At 37.4% G+C, this 21,894-nt stretch overlaps 1 protein-coding gene across 1 annotated transcript in view; it reads left to right on the top strand.

Moving 5' to 3' along the window:
* SPTLC3 (serine palmitoyltransferase long chain base subunit 3) overlaps nt 1-21,894 on the top strand; it is a 207,542-nt gene that overhangs the window by 4,418 nt on the left and 181,230 nt on the right. The window lies entirely within an intron of this gene.

Genomic DNA, 21,894 nt, shown 5'->3' with positions numbered 1-21,894 from the left:
CATCTGATTTTTGGTTCTGTCTTTCCATTTTCTTGTCAATTCCTTTTATTGTCTTTATCATCCATATTTGAAATTTCTTTTATGTCAAGTCCATTAATTCTTTATAGGTGGAGTCTTCTGCAGTAGCTGTCTCATAATCCCTTGGGGGAGTTGCTTTGTTTTGGTTTTTCATGTTGCCTGAATTTTTCTGTTGGTTCCTCCTCCTGTGTTCTTTCTTCTTGTTCACCTTGTCTTCCTTTTTACTTCTCACTGCCTCCTTTGTTTCAAACAGAAGTCCTTGCTCTTGATGACAGTATGTTGCAATATGTTGCTGGGACATAACAGGTGGAGGTATGGCTTCTTTAGGAGACAGAGAGCACAGCTAGCAACCTCTGTGGTCTTTATTCCAAACTTAGTTGACTTCGGGTGATTGTCTGATTGTTTCCTCAGCATTCAGACCCTGCCGGGCTGGGATCTTAAAGCTCAGAAGAATCCTTTAGGGGCAGGACTCACAGTGCCCTCTGACTCCAGTTCCCATGGGGTGCGGAGTCCCTCAGCCTTCCCCAAGTTTGGAGTTCTGATCCAGGCAGGTGGAATTAAGATGCCATGCATTACGCCCCCTCTCAGATCTTCTCATGACCTTCCCACAACAGCAGCCCTGCAGCCGCCAAGATCTTCTCAGTATGGCTGCCTTGCCAGCCACCAAACCTATGGCAAATCCACTCCAACCAGCATTTGAATCTGGTTGCTGTATACTGTTTGGAGTCTGCTCACTCTTCCAAGCTTTCCACTCAATGTTCAGCTTCCACTAACAACTGAAAACTCAGGAAAGGCTACCTCACATCCTGGACCTCTGTGGGTGGCCTTCTGATCCCAGCTGGTTGCAATCACTTGCCTAATTCATCAGATTTCAACCACCCTGGATCGTACACTGTATCCAGCTCACCACCTCCTCACTGTGTTTCCTGATCTATGACTCTGGGTACAGTCCCCATGCCATGTATAGCTTGTATTCTCTCTTTTTGCCCATTCTAGGAGAGCTCAGCTGAATGATCCTTCTTGTCCACCATATTGCACTGCTCCTTTGACAAATTAAGTCTTAAACAAAACATTTTTCCTGTTGATAAAAGTCTGTAGAGGCTTACAGGTATCCTAGACTTATGGCCTTACAAAAACATTCTGCCTGGCCTGAGGTTCTATGGTACAGCACTTAAAATTCTAATAACTCCCTCAAAGGTCCCCTTACTCTTTCCCTTCCTGCTTATTTGCAACTACAAAGCAACACAGTTTTCTTTATTCATGTATTGGGATGCACTGCAAGATTCTGTTGACTAAGTGTTCCCAGTGTAACAAACAATAGGAAAATTGCTGCTAGGTGGTTACTGGGGGATCCTCCTCCCCTTTGTTTCAGAATAGGCTGCTGTCATTACTCTGGCTCTGGCATGCAGGCTCGCTGCCCCAATCTCAATTCTGGCAAGGGGTCAGGACCCAGAAAGGGTCCTGAAAGTCTAGAAACTTTCTAGAGTTCCTTTCTGGAATTTTTCTGGAGCTTGACTATATTGCTTATTTATTTTTGGTTCCCACCCCCACCCTGCCTTTAACCCCACAGACCCTGAAAATGTACTTAACCTGGTTTTTATCACTGATTAAGTCCATTCCTCTGTTTAATTCTAGTATATCATCCTACCTTTTACTTCTAATAGAATACTCCTATACTGAATGATTCATTCTCTCTTCTCATGAGCATAAACCCATTACAGAGACTATAATCTCTTAATCTATAAATTTAATATTTCTTATAATTTTCTACTGCATGAGGAATTTTTGTATTAAATAAGGAATTTTCTATTCCATAATTCCATATAATTAATTTGTAATTATTATCCACACAATGACTTTTTAATTCCCAGTAATTATTTTTAACTTGACCATAAAATTTTATTAAGAACCTGAACCTAGGAAGATAGAACTCTGTCTTTGTTGCTCATAATGCTGGAAGCAGTTTAGTTAAGAGAATGGGATCTGCATTTTATTCTATTAAACTGAATCTACAGGATGAAGAAACATTTATGAGGTTTTCCCTAATCCTTCCTTTGCTGGAAAACAAAAAATGTTCTGGAGTTAGAGTTACTTTAATTAAAGGTTTATTAATTTGTTGACTTTAGTTATGTAACATTATTAATTATAGGGTAGTGAGCCCTAAGAGGTTGTTAGTTTTTCTTTCATTCACTCATTCACCAATATTTATTAAGAATTTGTTATTCTTGGATCATATTAAGTTAAATAAGAAGTCAACAATTTAGTTATTAAGAGAAACCTTATGTTAAAATTAAAACAACAGCATTAAAGTTAAATGCTAATGTAAAAACAACAGCTGTCAACAGTGGATATGATTTGATGACAAATCAGTGGTATAAATATTATGTACAGAAAGTTAGAGAGAAGGACAAAAATAACATATATCAATGTTCTGCTGTGTACTAGAATGGGCTAAACATTTTATGTAAATGTCTCCTGTACCTTTACAAGAGCCCCAGGAGTTGGTAGTATCATGCCCATCATACAGATTAAGAAACATAAATTATTAAGGAACGTGTGCAGAATAATAATCAGCATGGCCAGTATTTGTGCCCAAATCCTTGTTGCTCCAAAGCCATTTCCATTTCCACTTCTTTCTAGGAAACCATAGATTGAGGTGGTTGACACCTCACAGAGTAGGGAAGACTCAAATTGGATCTCGAGTCATTGGAAATGGCATAGAAAGTGGGAGCTTATTCCTGAGGACCAAATGAGGAGCCGAACAGGGAAGGGAGCTCTGGAGATGAATGTAGGAGTTGGTAGGTAAAGGCCATAAGAAAGGTCATCAAGCATTGCAGAAAGAGGAATGAAAACTGTAAAGGCAGTGAGGCACAGCAGATTTTAGGACTTTCAAGAAACATCTCTCAATTCAGGAAGGCTTCATTGTAGAGAGAGAAGAGAGGATGTTTTGGTCAAGGTGGTGTCTCTAGATGCTAGATGAAGAGAAAGATCTAAACCAGATAATTATGGTGATATTTTTTAGTTCTAAAATCATTTAAGCTGAACTTTTTTCCTCCCTACCTTTCCATAGCCTCTTGAGGTCAGCAATGTCTTGATATATCTACTACTCTGTTACAATATAAACTTTTTTAAACTTTATTCAAATTAATATGAGGGTACAATATTTAGGTTACATTTTTCTCACTTCCAGGGCAAAGTTCCATTTCCAGAAGAGTCCCTCACTCAGGGGTGTGTTATACACCCTCACAATGTGCACATTAGGTGAGATCCTGCCTCATGCCTTCCCTCCTTCTGCCATATGTTCTCTCCCCCTCCTTTTCCCCTCCCACTTCTCTCTACCCTGAACTGGCTTATAATAGTGTCTTATTGTTCTTATGAGCATGTAATTGTTTTTATATTGATTTCATATTCATATGGAGTACAATGGATATTTTTCCATTCTTGCAATACTTTACTAAGAAGAATGTATTTCAGCTCCATCCATATAAATGTAAAAGATGTAAAGTCTCCATCTTTTTTAATGGCTGAATAATATTCCATAGTTTACATTTACCACAGTTTGTTGATATATACATTGATGGGTGCTTGAGTTGCTTCCACGACTTGGCAATTATGAATTGAGCCACAATAAACATTCTAGTGCAAATGTCCTTGTGGTAAAATGATTTTTGTTTTTCTGGATATATACATAGTAATGGGATTGCAGGGTCAAATGAAAGGTCTACTTTTAGATCTTTGAGGATTTCCCATACTTCTCCCCCAAAAAGGCTGTATTAGTTTGAAATCTCACCAGCAATGTAGAAGTGTTCCCTTCTCTCCTCATCCAAGGCAGCACCTGGTATTTTGGGACATGGTGATGTGGGCTAATCTTGCTGGGGTTAGGTGATAGAGTGATTTTGATTTGCATTTCTTTGATGATTAAAGACAATGAGCATTTTTTCATGTGTTGCCATTCATCTGTCATCCTAAGAGAAGTCTCTGTTCAAATCTCTTGCCCACTTATGGAAAGGGTTGTTTGCACTTTTCTTATTATCTAATTTGAGTTCTTTGTAGATTCTAGTTATCAGGCCTTTGTCAGATTCGTAATATGCAAAAATCTTCTCCCATTCTAAGGGCTATCTGTTGGCTCTTTTTGTGGTACTCTTAGCTGTGCAAAAGCTTTTTAGCTTGATCAAGTCCCAGTTATTTATTTTTGGTGTTGCTGCAATTGCATCTTCCTCATAAGGCCAATACCTTCAAGTGTTTTTCCCACACTCTTTTCTAGAGTTTTTATTGTTTTGTGTCTTAAATTTAAATATTTTATCCAACAAGAATCAATTTTTGTCAATGCTGAGAAGTGCGGGTCCAGTTTCAGTCTTCTGCGTATGGATAACCAGTTCTCCCAGCACTATTTGTTAAAGAAGGATTCTTTTCTTCATTGCATGTTTTTGTTAAGCTTACCAAAGAATAAATGACAATACGTGGCTGGGTTCATCTCTAGATTCTCTATCCTATTTCCTAGATTTATATCTCTATTTTTGTGCCACTACCATGCTGTTTTGATCACTGTAATGCAGCCTTGTAACCTGCAATCTGGCAACATGATGCCTCCAGATTTGTTTTTATTTCTAATAACTGTATTACTGTTTGAGTTTTTTTATGGCTCCATATTAATTGAAGTACTATTTTTTCAAGAGTTTTAAAGTATGACATTGGTGCTTTGATGGGAATTGCATTTAATCTATAGATTACTTTAGGTATTATGGACATTTTAACGATGTTGATTCTCCCCGGCTATGAGCATGGTATGTTCTTCCATTTGTTGACATCTTTTGCTATTTCCTTTCTCAAATTTTTATATTTCTCTTTATAGAGATCTTTCGCATCTTTTGTTACATATGTTTCCAGGTATTTCATCTTCTTTGATGCTATTGTAAAAGGAGTAGGGTTTTTATTTTGTTCTAGGCTTGACTATTGTTGGTTTATACAAATGCTACTGATTTGTGGGTACTGATTTTGTAGCCTGAGACACTGCTATATTCCTTGATCACTTTTAAGAGCTTTTCAGTTGAGTCCCTGGGGTTTTCCAGGTATAAAAGCATGTCATCTGCAAAGAGGGAGAGTTTGACCTCCTCTCTCCCCATTTGGATTCCGTTGATCTCCATCTCTTGCCTGATTGCAATGGCTAGGACTTCCAACACTACGTTGAATAGCAGTGGAGACAGTGGGCATCCTTGTCTAGTTCAAGATTTGAGTGGAAATGCTTTCAGTTTTATTCCATTCAATATGACAGTAGCTCTGGGTTTGCTATAGATAGCCTCTATCAGCTTAAGGAATGTTCCTTCTATTCTAAGCAGCCTATGTTCTTGAGTGTTTTTATCATGAAAGGATCCTGAATCAATCAAAAGCCTTTTCTGCATCAAAAATTGGTTTTCTGAGTTTTTCACTCTATTTACATGCTGTATTATATTTATAGATTTGCATACGTTGAACCAACCTTGTGTCTCTGGGATAAAACCCACTTGATCATGGTGTATAACCTTTTTAATGTGTTGTTGTATTCTGTTTGCTAAAATCCTATTGAATATTTTTGCATCTATATTCATTAATGATATTGGTCCATAGTTTTCTTTTTTTGTTGGATCTTTTTCTGGTTTGGGGATTAGGGTGATTGCTTCATAGAATGTGTTGAGGAGGATTCCTTCTTTCTCTATATTTTGGAAAAGTTTATTCATTATAAGAACTAGTTCCTCCTTGAAGTTTTGATAGAATGCTGGTGTGAAACCATCTGGTCCAGAGCTTTTCTTTTTGGGGAGATTTTGTATAATTACTGCTATTCAGTTTAATAGTACACAGTAGTTACTGCTTGACAGGCCATTGTGCATATCAGGGTCTGTGAAGCTGACTTGAGCTGCGCATAATTAAAATAGAGGTCAATGTTCTTATCAGAATTAGGGAAACTTATAAACTAAAAGAGGTTTCAAGATCCTTTTATTTGCTCTGAAATTCCTACATTCGTCTTCCTCATCCATCCTCTAACACCTTTTATTCCTTGGCTTTTGTTTCCCTTCAGCAATCCCCAATGTAGTAAGGCTTCTCCGTGATCTCCCTCAGAAGTCTCAAGTTTTTGTGAGCTCATCATTATAAAGCATTCCTGTGTGTCAGGTGCTACAGTTTAAGATGAACATATTCTCCCTCCATTTGTAAATAGCTCTTAACATAAATTGGAAAGGTAGACAAGTAAACAAGTAATTGTAGTATTTAATGGTAAGTATTGATACTGAAAGAGATTTTGCCCAAAACTCAATGGTTTAAAAGAACCATTGTATTTCTTATGATTCCTAATGGGCCAAAAATTCAGGAAGGGGCTTGTTGGGGATGATTCTTCTCTAATTCACAGGGTGTTTCCCTGGGTATCCAAGAAAGTTCAACTCTTATGTCTGAGATCTTGTTGCTGGCTATTGTCCAGGACTCTGCAATGCATCCTTTGAAATGATCCTCTCTGCATGTGATCTCTCATTACTCAGAGCAGAGTAACCCAAACTTCTTAATAGGATAGCTAGCTTTTAAGAGAGTGAAAATGGAAACTTCAAGACCTCTTAGGTCCTAGGCACACTTCGGTGGTCAAAGCCAGTCTAAGCCAGTCAAAGCCCAGATGCAAGGGGAGTGGAAATGGGCTGTGAGCGCTTAATGAGTGTGAGTAGCTGCAAAGCCACATCGCAAAAGGTTGAGAGGGATTGGAAGGATTATTGCTATCATCTTTGGAAATGTTCCTTCGTAATAGAGATATATGGACCTTACATGGAAACACAGAAAAGTAGGCATTTGACCTGCAATGAGAAGGTAAAGAAGTCAATCCAGAGAGAATGATATTTGACCCAAGTCTTAAAAGCAGAATATCCAAGCATATAATCATGGAAAGGCATTCTAGCAAAGGGAAAGGCTATTATGAAGATACAAAATATCAGAGCCTTACAGTTTCACTGTTTGGACAGTGAAAGATGGGTTAATGGTACTAACTTTAGAATATTTAATAGAGAGAAGCAGGTGGGAAAATATTGTCAAAATGCCTTTGTCTTGGCTTACATTACACCAGAAACAGGCCCAGAAATGAGGATATGAGTGCAAGAAATTTCCAGAAAGCATAGAGGAAAATGACAAACTGAGGCAGGGAAGGGAAAGATGCCAACAAGCAGGCTTACCACAAATAGTTTATCACCATTGGCAACCAGGGCTCAGACTTGCTGGGGACATCTGGGACATGTTCCAAAGCTGTCCTAACTAAGGTACCAGAAACAATTTAGATATATATAACCAACTCCTGCCCATCCTCAGGTGAGGGACACTCTCAGGGATATTAAACCCAGCACTTGTAGTCCTTCCACAACTGAGGAACACTCCTGACAGAAAGCCTCACACCCCTATGTGAGCTATAGGTGTTTGCAGTATGAAATAATCAGAATGAAAGAGGGTCAGAATACTCCACCAAGAGTGTCTGCTATAACCAAATATATTTATAAATGATGGAGGTTTGAGCAGATAATTGGCATTATCAGATGTGGTTTTCTCAGGCTATATGAGTATATTTTTTATGATTTTTAGAGCATGGTTTATGGATTAGCCCTGACTTGATGGGCTAATCATCATAGAACACTGGATTATGCTATTAAGCAACATAAGCTAAGTTTACTCACTGTGCTTGGCAAAAAAGCAAAGGGATATACTGAGGTTGAATATCATTGCAATAATTTGCTCCCTTTGTACTTAAGCAAGATGAAAAGGCATAAAACATGAGAGGCTTAGTGAATTTTAACTACATAAAAAAATCTAAAACTTTATATGGCAAAAGGTATCATAAAGGATAATGAATGAAAATCAGTTGATCTATGCAATTGAAGTAAAAACCCATTTATAATAGCATCAAAACCAAGAAGAACCTGGAAGCATAATGAAGCCAAGTGAAAATCAATCTGAAATCATGATGTTACTGAGAGACATGAAAGAAAACTGGAATAAGTAGGAAGGCATACAATACTCATGGATAGAAAGACTCAAGATTAAAAATACATAAATCTTGCCTAAGTTTTATGTGAGCCCCATAAGTAAAACAACATTTTTTTAGTCAGACAAATAACTTTAAAGTTCCTATATCAAATTAATAAGCAAGAATAAATAAAAAAATATAGAAAATAACAATAATAGTGAGATACTAGCACTGCCAACTAGTAAATCATGTTACATAGCAAAAGAGTTGGAATGGTTTTATATTAGAACATTAATATACAGATAAACATTACATGTAATTATTAACATTAATAGATAAAAGTACTCAAAGTATAGATTTTTAAGTAATATTTAATGGGAAAAAATTTTTAGAACTATGATATAACACCCAGGAGTCATAGAATTTGAGGAGAGATCAAGAATTTGACTATATAAAAGTCAGACATTTCTTTCTGCATGGCAGAAACAGAACAAAAATAACACCATGAAATAATCAACAGGAAAATAACAGACTAGGAAAATGTTTATACAATTCATGTCATAAAATGCACATTTCTTACTATATAAAGAACTTCTCAAAATAAATACAGGAGAAGTCCAAAAAACAAAGAAAAAATAATAGGCAAAGGAAATGAAGGAAAATACAGAAGGTAAAGAAAGGACAGAGTAAGAAGGGAAGAGAAGTTAGGGAAGGGAAGGAAAGGAATATGCTAGAATCAGTTTCCAAGAGAAAGGAAAGAAAAGTCCATGCTCATGTCTATAAAGTATAAAATCAAGTCAAAAATTGGCTTGAATAACCTAAGTATTTTGGTTCATTCAGTAGCAAGGCTAGTAAATAACATTGTTAGTAGCTATCACATGGCCGTGTATTTTTTTATATAATTTGCTTCATTTAATTCTCATACAATACTGTCAAATGGATATTCACCATGTTTATAAAGATGAGGACACTGAGCTCTGAGAATGTAAGTAACTAGCAGCTAGCAGAAAATTGGTTCATAAACTCCAGACCTGTGGTCTCCAACCGCTGGGCCATGGACCTGTACCAGTCTATGGCCTCTTAGTAACCAAGCTGCATAGCAGGAGGTGAGTGGCAGCTGAGTGAGCAAAGTTGCATGTATATTTACAACCCTTCCTCATCGCTCACATGATCATCTGAGCCCTACCTCCTGTCAGATCAGTGTCTGTGGCATCAGATTCTCAAAGAAGAACAAACCCTACTATCACCTGCACATGTAAAGGACCTATGAGAATCTAATACCCCTGCTGGTCTGTGGGAAAACTGTTTTCCTTAAAACTGGTCCCTGGTGCCAGAAAGATTGGAGACAACTGCTCTAAACCATCCACCTTAAGCCAATTTCCTTTTATTCCCGACAACTGTTCAGGATCCCATGGCATTATCTGCTTTCATTAAAATAGGCCTAAAAGACTTTTATTTTAACAACTGAACATAATACCAGTTGTTTAAGGTATCAATAACATATAAGAAAGGGATTTATGCTTTCATTGCGACCACAAATATTCAAGAACATCAGGCTCCATTTCCTAGGACATGCTAGTCTACAGTTAAAAAGTAAATTTGGGAGGTAATCAAGTAAATAATTTGTCACAACTGCATAAGTGATCACGTGAGACACGGATTGACAGTACATGCTGTAAGAGGTGAGGCTCACCATAGGTGCAGGATAGCACTGAGCACTTCTCGCAGAGTCCTTTTAATGAGAAGATACATAATAGGCAGAAAGATTACTAAGCAAAGGCAGAAAGATTACAGCAGGGGCTGTATGCTCGGGAAAATGATCTCATAAGTGCCAAGAAAGTATGTACTCAAGGAAATGATCTTCAAGGGTGGTAAAAAAATGATCTTTAAAATACTAAATGCAATTTTTCTCCACTAATCCTTTAAGGAACTGTCATAAACTGTTTAATGTTTAACAATAGCCTTACTACTACAGGACTGAACTTTGCTCCTCCAGGATTACTGAGTTACTTGGTGGCTTGCCTTCCACGTCACAAGAGATTCTCCTGGCATGCCTGGAAATTCTCCAGGCATGCCAGGAGAATCTCTTGTTCTCAGTAATTCCTCAGATTAGTTATGATATTGGTGACTATTGTAGTAAGTATGATGTTTAATCCTCTATAATAATTATTATAATAATAATCCCTAACATATATTGAGTTTCAAAGTGCCAGGCCTTGTGTTTTATATTCATCCTATCACCATATTCCTGGGAGTGCTATTATCAGACCCATTTTAGAGGTGAGGAAACAGAAAGCTTTAGTAACTTAATCAAGGTCACAGCTTACAAGTATCAAAACCAGATTTGTAAACCAATTTTGTCCAAACCTAAAAACTAAATTCTTATCCCTTAGTCTACATTACCTGTTTAAACATAACTTCTTTTATTTATTTATTTATTTATTTGAGACAGAGTCTCACTATGTCATCCTTGAGAGCCATGGCATTAGCTGGCCCGTGTTGGAACCCGCCACCCTTGGTGTATGTGGCTTGTGCCATAACCACTGTGCTATAAGTGCCAAGCCTACATAAGCTATTTTAAGAGTTAGATTTGTACCTATTTCCACAGAGAAGGGGCCAACTGAATTCAGCCGTATAGGGCAGAATTAATGTGAGTTAAAAAGCAGTTTGGAATTGTTTGCTTGATTGCTTTTTTGTTTTTAATGAAAATTTGAGTTTGTATTCACAAAGGACACCTAACTATCACATATCAGAGCTTTCAATATGCAAAATTATCAACTCAACAGACACACTGCATCGATGAACTGGCCACCCCCATGCTTCACTTTAAACAACTCTGAAAATCAACCTCGTGTGACCCTGAGTCATGTGGACTCAAACTTAGCCCCCGCTGGAGCTCCAAGAATAAGCAGACTTTATGATGCCTTCCTCAAGGGTACATGGCCTCCCTGGATAGAAAGTTCACATAGTATAATTTTATCTGATAATACTGATATCTTAGATATAGGATGTGACATGCAAAAGGCATTTCTAAATCCTTTGGGACATTTCCCATGAAAGGTAGAATCTAATTCTAATCTCTTTGAATCTGGGCCGGACCTAATGACTTACCTGATCAATAATGTGACAAAAAGAATAATTTGGAAATTATAAGACAGAGTTACAAGAAGCCTTGCATCTTGAACCCAGTCCTTCCAGAGCACCTACTCTTGGAAACCAGCTGCCAGCTGCCATGTTTAGAGGAAGCCCAAGCCACCCAAGGAGAAGACCAAGTGGAGAGAAAACAAATACTCTAGCTCTGAAATGCAGCACCAACTTACAAACTGAGTGAGTGAGCTACGTTGGAAGTGACTCCTGCAGCCCCAGAGTCTATCTTCTCTAACTGATGCTGCACAAAGTATAATCAAACTGTCCTCAATAGGATCTGACCAGACTCCTGAGCAAATAAATTATTACTGATTCAAGTTTGGCAGTGGTTTATTAAACAGCAGTAGAAACTGAAAATGTAGATATTGTTATATATTAAATGCCTAGAAAAGTGATCTTGTAATCTCTCTTCAAACCCATTTTCAATGCTTCTATTTACATTTTGAGGAAAAAGTTTCAGCCATTTATTTGTTTCTGTTTTGTCTTATTTAGTGTAAGGATTGTATGCTTGAGCACTCAACCAGGGATGGGTGTCTGCCAATAAAAAACCAATGACAGTGAACCCAAATATCACTAAGGCAAAAGCACATCCATTTGTGTACTGTAAAACCTTAAGTGTAATTATTCATCCTGAAAAGGCCTGTAACTCACTGCATTGTCTTTGAAGAAAAAGCTGGCTCAAGAGAATGGGCATGTTCAGGTTTTGCATTAATTAAAACAACACAGTATATTTAATAGCTGCCAATTATAAAAATAATTGTATCTATTAGTTAAAATTTCCTTGAAAATGTTCTCTTTATAAGCACTCTTAGAAGTAGATTGATGTTAACCTAATTACTTGCAAGAAATCATCTCTGTTGACTTCAAAATATACTTAGTTTGATCTTTTTACTAGCTGTGGCTACTTTTGTCTCATTTGGCCTTAACTGATGTAGTTTCACCAGAATTCTAAAATATACCAATCTAAAAATCCTTGTGAGAAGGATCTATTGCCACCATATTAAAAACAAAAACTGTTGCCAGGTAATTTGCAATTTACACTAAATATTTGGAAGAACGTGAAAGAGCTCAGGAAATTTCACCCCAAAATATGGCTTCTTGGTATTTTGAATTAAGGCCCTTAGAGATCAAAAAGCACTGGGGCTTTGCCTTGATCTGCATAAACCAGACTGATCTGGTTTCTTCTCCTTGTCATTTCAATGCATTGCCAGAAAAAAGATCAAGAATGCAATCAGAACTGGCCCAGATCATTTTAAACACGATCTCTCTCTCTTAGATTAATTTACAAGTCAATCTGTTTTCCCCTCCCCATCCATTTGTCCTCTCTAACACCATTTGTCACCCTAACCAGATCACCTGTATCTCTCATTTCCCCTCCCTTCCAAAAAGACAGGTATAAAAATATCTGAACTTCAGTGGAATGGGGGGTAATCACGCTGTGATTCTCCTCATGTGCATGGTAAATAAACCTTTCTCTTCTTAACCTTTCTGAATTATGAGTTGATTATTTAGCAAACTTAAATCATTGTCTACAATCTACTTTATTGATCACAGCACCATATTATTCCCTCTTTCCTCAAGACTTTTGTCACATGGAAGATTGTTTGACTACAGCATAAACACAAAGATCACAAAGCCTAGAGGAGCTTGCAGGAGCTTGTGTGGGACAATAGAAAGTCCTGGGAATGGGTTTAACTGAACAAAGCCCAGTGAGCAAACAGGCTTCCTCTTGACAGATTTTCTAATTTTTTTTTAAGGCTATAAATCTAAATCAGGGGTGGGAATAATCTCCTGATTGTTAAGTGTTGGCATTTAATTATAAAAGAATTCAAATCATGTGGATTAAAAACCCAGCAACAACACTGCTGCTATTACTAGATAAGAGGGTCCAACTACCTGTCACTATCAGCCAATATGCAGAGATGGGGATCGGTCTGCCAAAGTTATTTGTCAGAAGCCCAGCAACTCTGGAGAGCAGTGAGAGTAGCCTCTCCAAAACTGTTCTGTTTTTCCATTTCCAAAATCACAGTTTTATACATAAACGTTAAAAGCAAGAACTGTACTAACCCTCATCTTAAACATCAATTAACATTCATCTTAAATAATAGTAACTTCCATAACCCATGATCTATAATAAATAATAATTGATATAACCCATTAATCTCTTAAATCAATCACCCTAAACTACTCAAATTTGCACTCTCAGGTTAAAGCTGAATTTACAAAACAAAAAGAATGGGAGATATAAGTAAAGGTCACATAGGAAAAACCAACCAGATCAGCTGTGTCATGTCAGCCCTAGCCCAACTGACTCCATCTTATTTTCACTACATGTGCTCTCAGAACTAGCCACCAACTTGCAACCTCTAAATTATAGGCAAACAAAGTGATGGAAATAGACTTAGAGTTGTAAACACAGTGTTTTTTCTCATATAATATATATTTAGGGAAAATGGATCAGGGAATGTGGCTGCCCTTACTTAAGATTTACTTTGTACTTTTAAAAAGCAACATATGAGTCTTTCATCTTCACTTTCCTCAGTTATCATATTAACACTTGATCCTGGAATGTGCAGGTTTGAGAAATTGTGATAACTGTACAAGTGAGGGAAAACTTTCCCTTTACCCCAAACTCACTGGAAGATCAATTCACAATTAAGGCAGATTAATAAAAGAAAGATTGTTTATCATGCAAATGGAGTGATTACCTGATGTCCAAATGGGATTCAGATATTTTTTAAATATGGCTTTTGCTGGGGGTAGTGGGGGTGAGAAATTCTGTTTAAGGGCAATAAATGGTTGCTAGGGAGAATGAATAGATACTTGGGAGAATCTATTTCCTAAAACCCAACTAGGAATACCAGCAAATCAATTGTTTCAGAGAATAAAGGATGGAAGGATTCACAACCCAATCCACCAAAGACAGAAAAACACACATAACCCAAAGAAATTCAGGCAATAAGCCTCACGTGTGTTAGACATAAATTTAAAAATTAAATTAGAATTTTACATTCTACTCTGTAAAACATTTATATATATATATATTTTAGGATATAAGCTCAATAATGCAAAATTTTTATTTGCCTTGTTTCTGCTGTATCCATGAGCTTAAAATGGTGCCAGGCACTTGGTAACTTCTTAGGTATCTTTTTTTTTTATTATTATTAAATCATAGCTGTGTACATCAATATGATCATGGGGCACCATACACTTGGTTCATAGAATATTTGACACATTTTCATCTCATTAGTTGACATAGCCCTCCTGGCATTTTCTTATATTTATTTTACTATAAAACTACTTTTATATGCTCTCTGAAAACTTTGAGTAAAACTCCCTAGAAAGATATTTATGTGGTAGCTTTCCATACCCTAGCACCACCTGGGAATTCTCAGGAAAAGGTGAACCCATTAAAGAGGGATGATAGCAGAAAGACCACTAGCTTTAACATCAGATAGAAGTAGGTTTGGGTCCTAGCTCTGCCACTTACTGACTGAGAAATATTGGGCAGGTAACATCATGGCTCTAATTCATTCTTAAAGGCTCTGGTAAAGAGTAAATGAGATGGCTTCTGTAAGACTCACAGTGAATATCAGATACACAGTAGATAATCAGTGAATGGTTATTATCTGTTGAAGTTAGCCTGCAGGTGTCTCTCTTTCCTCTACTGCTATTATATAGCTTGCTCAGTACCAAGGCTGGTATATAACAGAGGCTCAGTAAGTGATAGTCATAAACTCTTGAATTCTATTATCGAATAATGACTTCTCAATTCTCATTTTACTTGGCCAGTCAGCAGCATGGAAGCCCTTTTTGTCTTGGGTTCCAAGATGTGATGTTTGATTTTCCTCCTTTGCCACTAGCTGTTTCATTGAAGTTTCTATTCCTGGCTCCTCCTCCTCTCTTTGGCCTTTAAACTTTGGATGACCCATGGCTCAGGCTATGCTCATCTTCTCTTTTCTGACTGAATATCTCTCATGAGGATATGATCTTATATCACTATACAAAATCTGACAATTAAATTCACTAACTTGCCAGCGGGTATAAACAGCTCCATAAGGTTCATAGCCTTGGTGTATCAGTGTCTCACAGCTGTGTCTGTGTTGATGGGTGGTGGTGTCTTGCTGTGTGGCATCATAATCGTTGTTGTGTGGTTTTGTGTGGTGTCACAAGAATGTCGGAACTTGAATTAGAGCAACAAACAAACCTTAAATATCTTGTTAAACTTGGCAAGAGTGGAAGTGAAATCAGGGAGATGTTAGTCCAAGTTTATGGGCATAATGCCATGAGGAAAATGGCAGTGTACAAATGGATTAAACGTTTTTCTGAGGGGAGAGACAGTATCACTGATGAAGAGAGGTCAGGAGGCCAGTAACAAGCAGAATTGATGAAAACACTGCAAAAATTCATCAAATTGTACATTAAAATCTTTGGTGGACTGTGAGAAGCATAGCAGACCAAGGAAACATCAACAGAGAAACAAGAAAATCTTAACTGAAAATCTTGGCATGAGAAAGGTGTGTGCAAAAATGGTCCAGAAGGAGCTCACCAACAAGGAAAAGCAAAGAAGGGAGCTGTTAGCCAGTAAACAAAAAAGTTATTATCACACTCTCTCTACTCATGTGATCCAGCCTCCAATCCACTTTTTTCTTTATCCGAAGACAAAGGAAATATTCATAGGGCATTTCTGATTTCCTACTTGATCTTTCCACTGAGATAATCAAAAGGCATCTGAAACTTAGCACATAAACTGAGCTCCTGACATCCTCCTCTGTCCCCTAAACCTCCTCCCCTCCTGGTCTCCCCCATCTCAATAAATGGCAAACCAAAAATCTTGGCATCCTTCATGACTTTTCTCTTTCATTCTATTCTACATTTCATCCATCTGCAAAGAATGATCCTACTTTCACAGTACATCCAGAATTTGACCTCTCCTCACCTTCCCTCAGCAACCACTCTGGTCTCACACCCCAGCCTCTCACCTGGAATATTAAAGGTGCCTCATCTCTTCTCTCTGTGTTCAGTTATCCTACTGGTGCATAGCAAACCAGCCCACCACCTAGTGGCATAAAACAATGACTGTGCTATTCTGCTGTTCAGGAATTCAGAAAGGACACAGTGGAACACCTCTTCCCTGCTCCATGATGTCTACAACTCAGCTGCAGTGATTCAGTGGGCTCGGCAGGCTGGAGGTGCTGGGCCGGGAGGGACTGTCTCATACTGGGGCAGGGAAGACTGAAGGATAGGACAAGCCTGGACTGTGGATTGCATTAAAGCAGTCATGAACTAGCCCACCAGGTTCAAGGGAGGGAAAGTTCTGCCCCTGCATAGGAAGAATATCAAAGAAACCATGGGCATGTGTTAAAACCACCATGTCCTTTTTCTACACTTGCCCTCCCCAGACCCCACCATCCACTAGACTATTCTCAAGATAGCAGCCAGTGATCCTCTTGCAATAAAATTCAAAAATGTCACTCTTTCAGTCCAAATCCTTTCCCTGGCTCCCATTTCACTCGGGGTAAAATCCAAAAAAAATCTCTTCTATTGGTCTGGGACACCCTTTCCCCAAACAACCAGCCCCATCCTTCAAGACTTGATTTAGAAATCACCTTTTCTATGAGACTTAAGCTCATAATCCTTCTTAAAATTGCAAGCCTCCTCACTTTCTGTCCCCTTTCCTACTTAATTTTTTCTTTAGCACTTAACACATGTGCTCACACACATATGCACAGAGTCACACACACACACCTATACACATTAATTCACTTCCTATCTGTTTTCTCCTTCCTCTAGACTGTGAGCTTCACATGGTCAGGGAGTTCTATCTTGCTAAATCCCCAGCACCTAGCCCAGACCCTGCATGCATGTGTAGGTGCTCGATAATATTTGTAAAATGAATAAAGATCACCATTTTTACTAATCTATTGTTTGGAAAAAAACTCTTATTTTATCTTGTTTTTTTGTTATTTAAGTTTCCATTTACTGTCCACATGCCTAGTTCTTAAAAGACTGAAAAAATCCTGGATCCACAGACTTCATTGTAAACTTCTAAGTATATAACCTCTTACTAATTAATATACAGGTTTTTTAATCCTTGTTGGGGATTATGGATACTATTCTTTATCATGCTTTTTTATTTCAGATTAATGGGACGGTACAGATGACTAGGTTACATTATTTACATTTGTTAGGTAGAGTCCAAATTATAGTTGTGCCCCCTACCCAGGAGGTGTGTCATATACCCTTACATTGTGCAAGTTAAGTGAGAGCCCACCAAACCCCCCTGTCTCCTCCCCCTTCCCCTCCTTGAGTTTAATTGCATTTTTCTCTTGTTTGGGGATGTAATTGTTCTTGTACTGGTTTCATATTGGTATTAAGTACACTGGATTCTTGATTTCCCATTCGTATGATACTTCACTAAGTATAATGTTCTCCAACTCCATCCAAGTTAATTCAAAGAATGTAAAGTCTCCATCTTCTTTGTGGCTGAATAGTATTCCATGGTATACCGCTGTTTATCAATCCATTCATATGTAGAGGGGCACTGGGTTGATTCCACATCTTGGTGATTATGAATTGAGCTATGATAAACATTCTGATACATATGTCCTTATGATAAAATGATTTTTCTTTCTTCTAAGTAGATACCTAGTAATGGGATTGTGGAATCAAATGGGAAGTCTACTGTTAGTTCTTCTTTCCAAAAAGGCTATATTAGTTTGCAGTCCCACCAACAGCGTAAAAGTGTTCCCTTTTCTCTACACCCTTGCCATTGTCTGCAGCTCTGGGACTTTGTGATGTGAGCTATTTTCACTGGTGCTAGGTAATATCTGAAGGTGGTTTGATCTATATTTCTCTCATAATTAGAAACCATGAGCATCTTTTCATGTTTTTGTTGGCCATTCATCTCTCTATCATATTGTCTAAAATTACTGAATCAATAGATTATTTTGTGTGAGCAGGTAGCTACATACTTCTATATTGATATAAACAAGTTAACAATTACATATAATATACTCTAAGCTTGGAGATAGGAAGCATGCTTTCAGCAAGTGAAACTTTTTGAAGACTATGAAATCAGAAATTAAATACTATTAATTCATCCTGATGATTCCTGCTGCTTCTTAGCAGGAGATGAAATATGCCAGGATTAGAGGAAAAATGACTAATCCAACTAGGAGGGTTTATAGCTTGTCATCAGCTACTAATAAAATTTTGCATTCTGAGATTTGAATGTCCAAGAAAAGTTAATATGATCTTTCCATCAATGATCCTACATATTAGATGACTTTTAAAAAATATTTAATGCTTTTAAATCATACTACATGCTAATAACTTTACAAATACTCAGTTGTTCCTCAAATAACCACATGAGTTGATACTGTTAATATCCCCATTTTTAATATAAGTAAATTCAGTCATACGAAAGTTAGTTTGACTTGCCTAAGATCAAACATCTAATTAGCAATGCAGACAAGTCCTTGGACTTGGGTTTTTAATCACTGGACAAAATGGTTTTTCCTCCAGCAGTTTATTGTGAACATTTGCAAACTTACAGAAAAGTTTAAACAATTCTACAGTAAATATTCATGTACCTACCACCTAGAGTCTACAAATAACATTTTGCTATATATTTATCACCAGTCTACCTATCTATCCATTTCTCTATTCATCTGTCAATCCATACGTTTTATGCATTTCATACAAAGTTGCAGAATCAATGCAGTTCACCCCTAAGTCTTCCAGTATGCATATCATTAACTTCAATAGTTGTCTACAATCTTTTTTTCTTCTTTTGACATAAAATTTACATACAATGAGATGCAAAATCTGAATTTTACCATTAAATGAGTTTTGACACACAATGCTTTTGATTGCTTTCATTGGATAAGGTTTTATAATAGTTTCAACTGTGGAAAGAAGTTCTAAAACTGCTCATTTATCCTTGAAGAGTTTAATCTCCGGACAAGAGAACCAGTTAATATGCAAATTACCACAGTTGATAGAGACAGAGGAAGAGCTCACAGGAAGGTGGTTGACTAGAGAAACTCCCCTGCTATATAACCATAATTGCAAAAGGATCAGGAGCCGTGTTCCTTTCTGCCTTTAGTATAATCCAGCTAGCAGTAAGGGACTTAGTATAGAAATCCTTACAATTCCACTTCCTCCCCTGTCTTCTTACAAAAGGAAATGATGCTCAGGAAAGCCAAGTGACTACCTCCACAGTCACACCAATAGGAGGCCTTCAGTCTCTTGGTAACCAGTCCGACGTCCTTCCTGGGAAGTTTCATTTCTTTTTTGAACCTCAACCTGTTCAAACAAAGACCAGGGATTATAATATAGTTTGATGAGCCTTAAAGTGGTATCTGCTATTGCAAATTTCCTTAACCCCAGTTTCAAAATTGATATTGCAAAATTGTACATGTCTCATGCCAGAAGTAAAGGCACTCCTTTCCTACTATTTGTTTATCTTTTTTGAAATATTGTCCATTGTTACAGTAGGCTTTCAGAGTCATATATAATGAACCAAGGTTTAAAGAGATCAGATGATCACCTATACAGCTGGCAATTAGTGGAACCAGGATCTGCTGATTCCTAATACCATGCAACCTGTTACCTCATTCCACAGTCCTACCACCCTAGTAACCTGAATACAATGTAGAAATTGTGAACAGGGCTTCCCCTTCTCACTTCCTCGACTTGAATCCCAGGTTCACACTAACAGCTCTGTGACCTTGGGAAACCAGCTTACTCTCTCTGTGTCTTTGTTGTTGTTGTTTTTTTCAACCTGGAAAATGAGAATAATAATAGTGCTTACCCCTCAGAGGTTTTGTGAGAAATAAATAAGGTAATGCATTCAAAGCCTTAGAATAGCACCAGGCACCAGAGGAAATTCTCTATCAATGTGCACTATCATTAATGTTGGCCTTCATGGGAATCTGCCTGATTTCTCTCCTATCTTTCTTTGGTGAAATAGAAGCAGAATATGGCAGCAGGGTTGGCCTGTGAAGCCCTTAACACGTGATAACAGAAATAAATGTGAATAAAACAACAGCAAGTGTTCAAATGAAAGCACATTGAATATTACAGAATAATAATATGAAGAGATGAATAGAAGGTATAAAGAAAGTGTAATGAAATTAAGATGACCAGGACAGATCCTATTGGTTCCATGCCTACTTTTGTTCCTGGCTTCTTACAATTTCCATATCCACAGCCTTATTTCCAAACACCAGCTCCTTCACCCTTTGTCTGAGGACTTTCTCTGGCCCCCTGGAGTCTGTTCTACTCGGGGCCAGAAGCTCTGGAAAATCAACACCCTACCAACAGGGGCCTCAGCCATTGACTGATGAGGATATATAGCTCAGCTTATGTGTGTTCAGAATGTCTCACAGAACTGGCTGCAGTAAACACTTGCCAAATCCTTATTCAGTTCATACAATATCACAGGCAGGAAGTGAAAAAGTCAAAGCCTCTGTCCTTCAGTACACACATACACACACATGTCAATTTTGTTATTATACTTGCTTAAAGAACAGCTTTGGTGATCAGTCTTAGTAAATTTCAAAACAAATCCATGTGATTCTAAAAGGCTTTGCAGAATGTTATTAATTTCTACCTTGGATTTCTGTCTCTAGGCAACAAAATGATTTCACATGGCACATCAGATAGTAAAATTCCCTACAACTCTCTTTTAAAAATCATTCAACTTTGTCTTCACATCTTTATGTTATACAGGATATATATTTCTTAGAATTACCTTCTTCTGAGTCTGTGACCAACCTCAATTTCATTTTCAAAACTCTCACATAATGAATACTTGCTTCCAGACTCAGCAAGTTTCCTTTGCTGAGCTCGCCCTGGGCAATGACATTGATGACATATTTGGGTTCTTGCAACATGACATATTTTTCAGCCACCTAATTTGATAATTGATCCTAAAGAAACTTGGCTCCAGTTCTTCTCAAATATTAGAATAATAATAGCAGAACAGATCTCAAATCTCAGAGGAACTATGTTATCTAAGATCTTAGCAACATATTTCTCAATAGGACCAGAAGTTTCTGTTCGCAAAGTGTGAATGCTCAGGCAACTGATGCCTGTGATTCAGCTCAGTGGATCCCGGCTAGGGATTGCTTAGACTTGTAAGCTAGAAAAAGAAAAAAGATGAACCATAGTATACCAACTTTCTGATTCTGCCATGATTCAAAACATCATAATAACCTTTTCTCTAATATCACCATCATCCATAAATCACCCCCATCTAATGAGGTCTGATTAAGGGACAGTCCTTACAAAAGATGTCTACATATGTGTGTGTATATATATATGCATATCTGTGTGTATGTGTATGTATAATATATGTATATTATTATATACATATGCATACATTGTATACATATATGTATATACCATTTTTAAATTTTACCATAAGTCAGTGAAAATTTCAGCAAATGTCTTCATCGAGCTATAGACCAGCACATTTGCTACTGATTAGACTAATCACACAAATGGATGCAAAGATAAAGTGGACTGTTTTCCACTGGTTTTCCATTTTGTCAAAATGAAAATCAAAGTATTCAATAGTTACTGGTTTCTACTTCTTTGTAAAACTAAATCTATATGCTTTTTTCCCTTACCAAAGTCTGAAATTTAGACCTGGGACCCAGCTATGGGACACCCATGTCCTCTCACTGTTGATGAGGCTATGCAGATATTATTTTTACATATGACGCAACTGAGACTCAGACAGATGCAGTCACTTG

This window comes from Nycticebus coucang, chromosome 21 (assembly GCF_027406575.1).
Source record: "Nycticebus coucang isolate mNycCou1 chromosome 21, mNycCou1.pri, whole genome shotgun sequence".
NCBI lineage: Eukaryota > Metazoa > Chordata > Mammalia > Primates > Lorisidae > Nycticebus > Nycticebus coucang.
The sequence above is the reverse complement of the archived record's forward strand: the minus strand, read 5'-3'. Positions and strand labels throughout refer to the sequence as shown.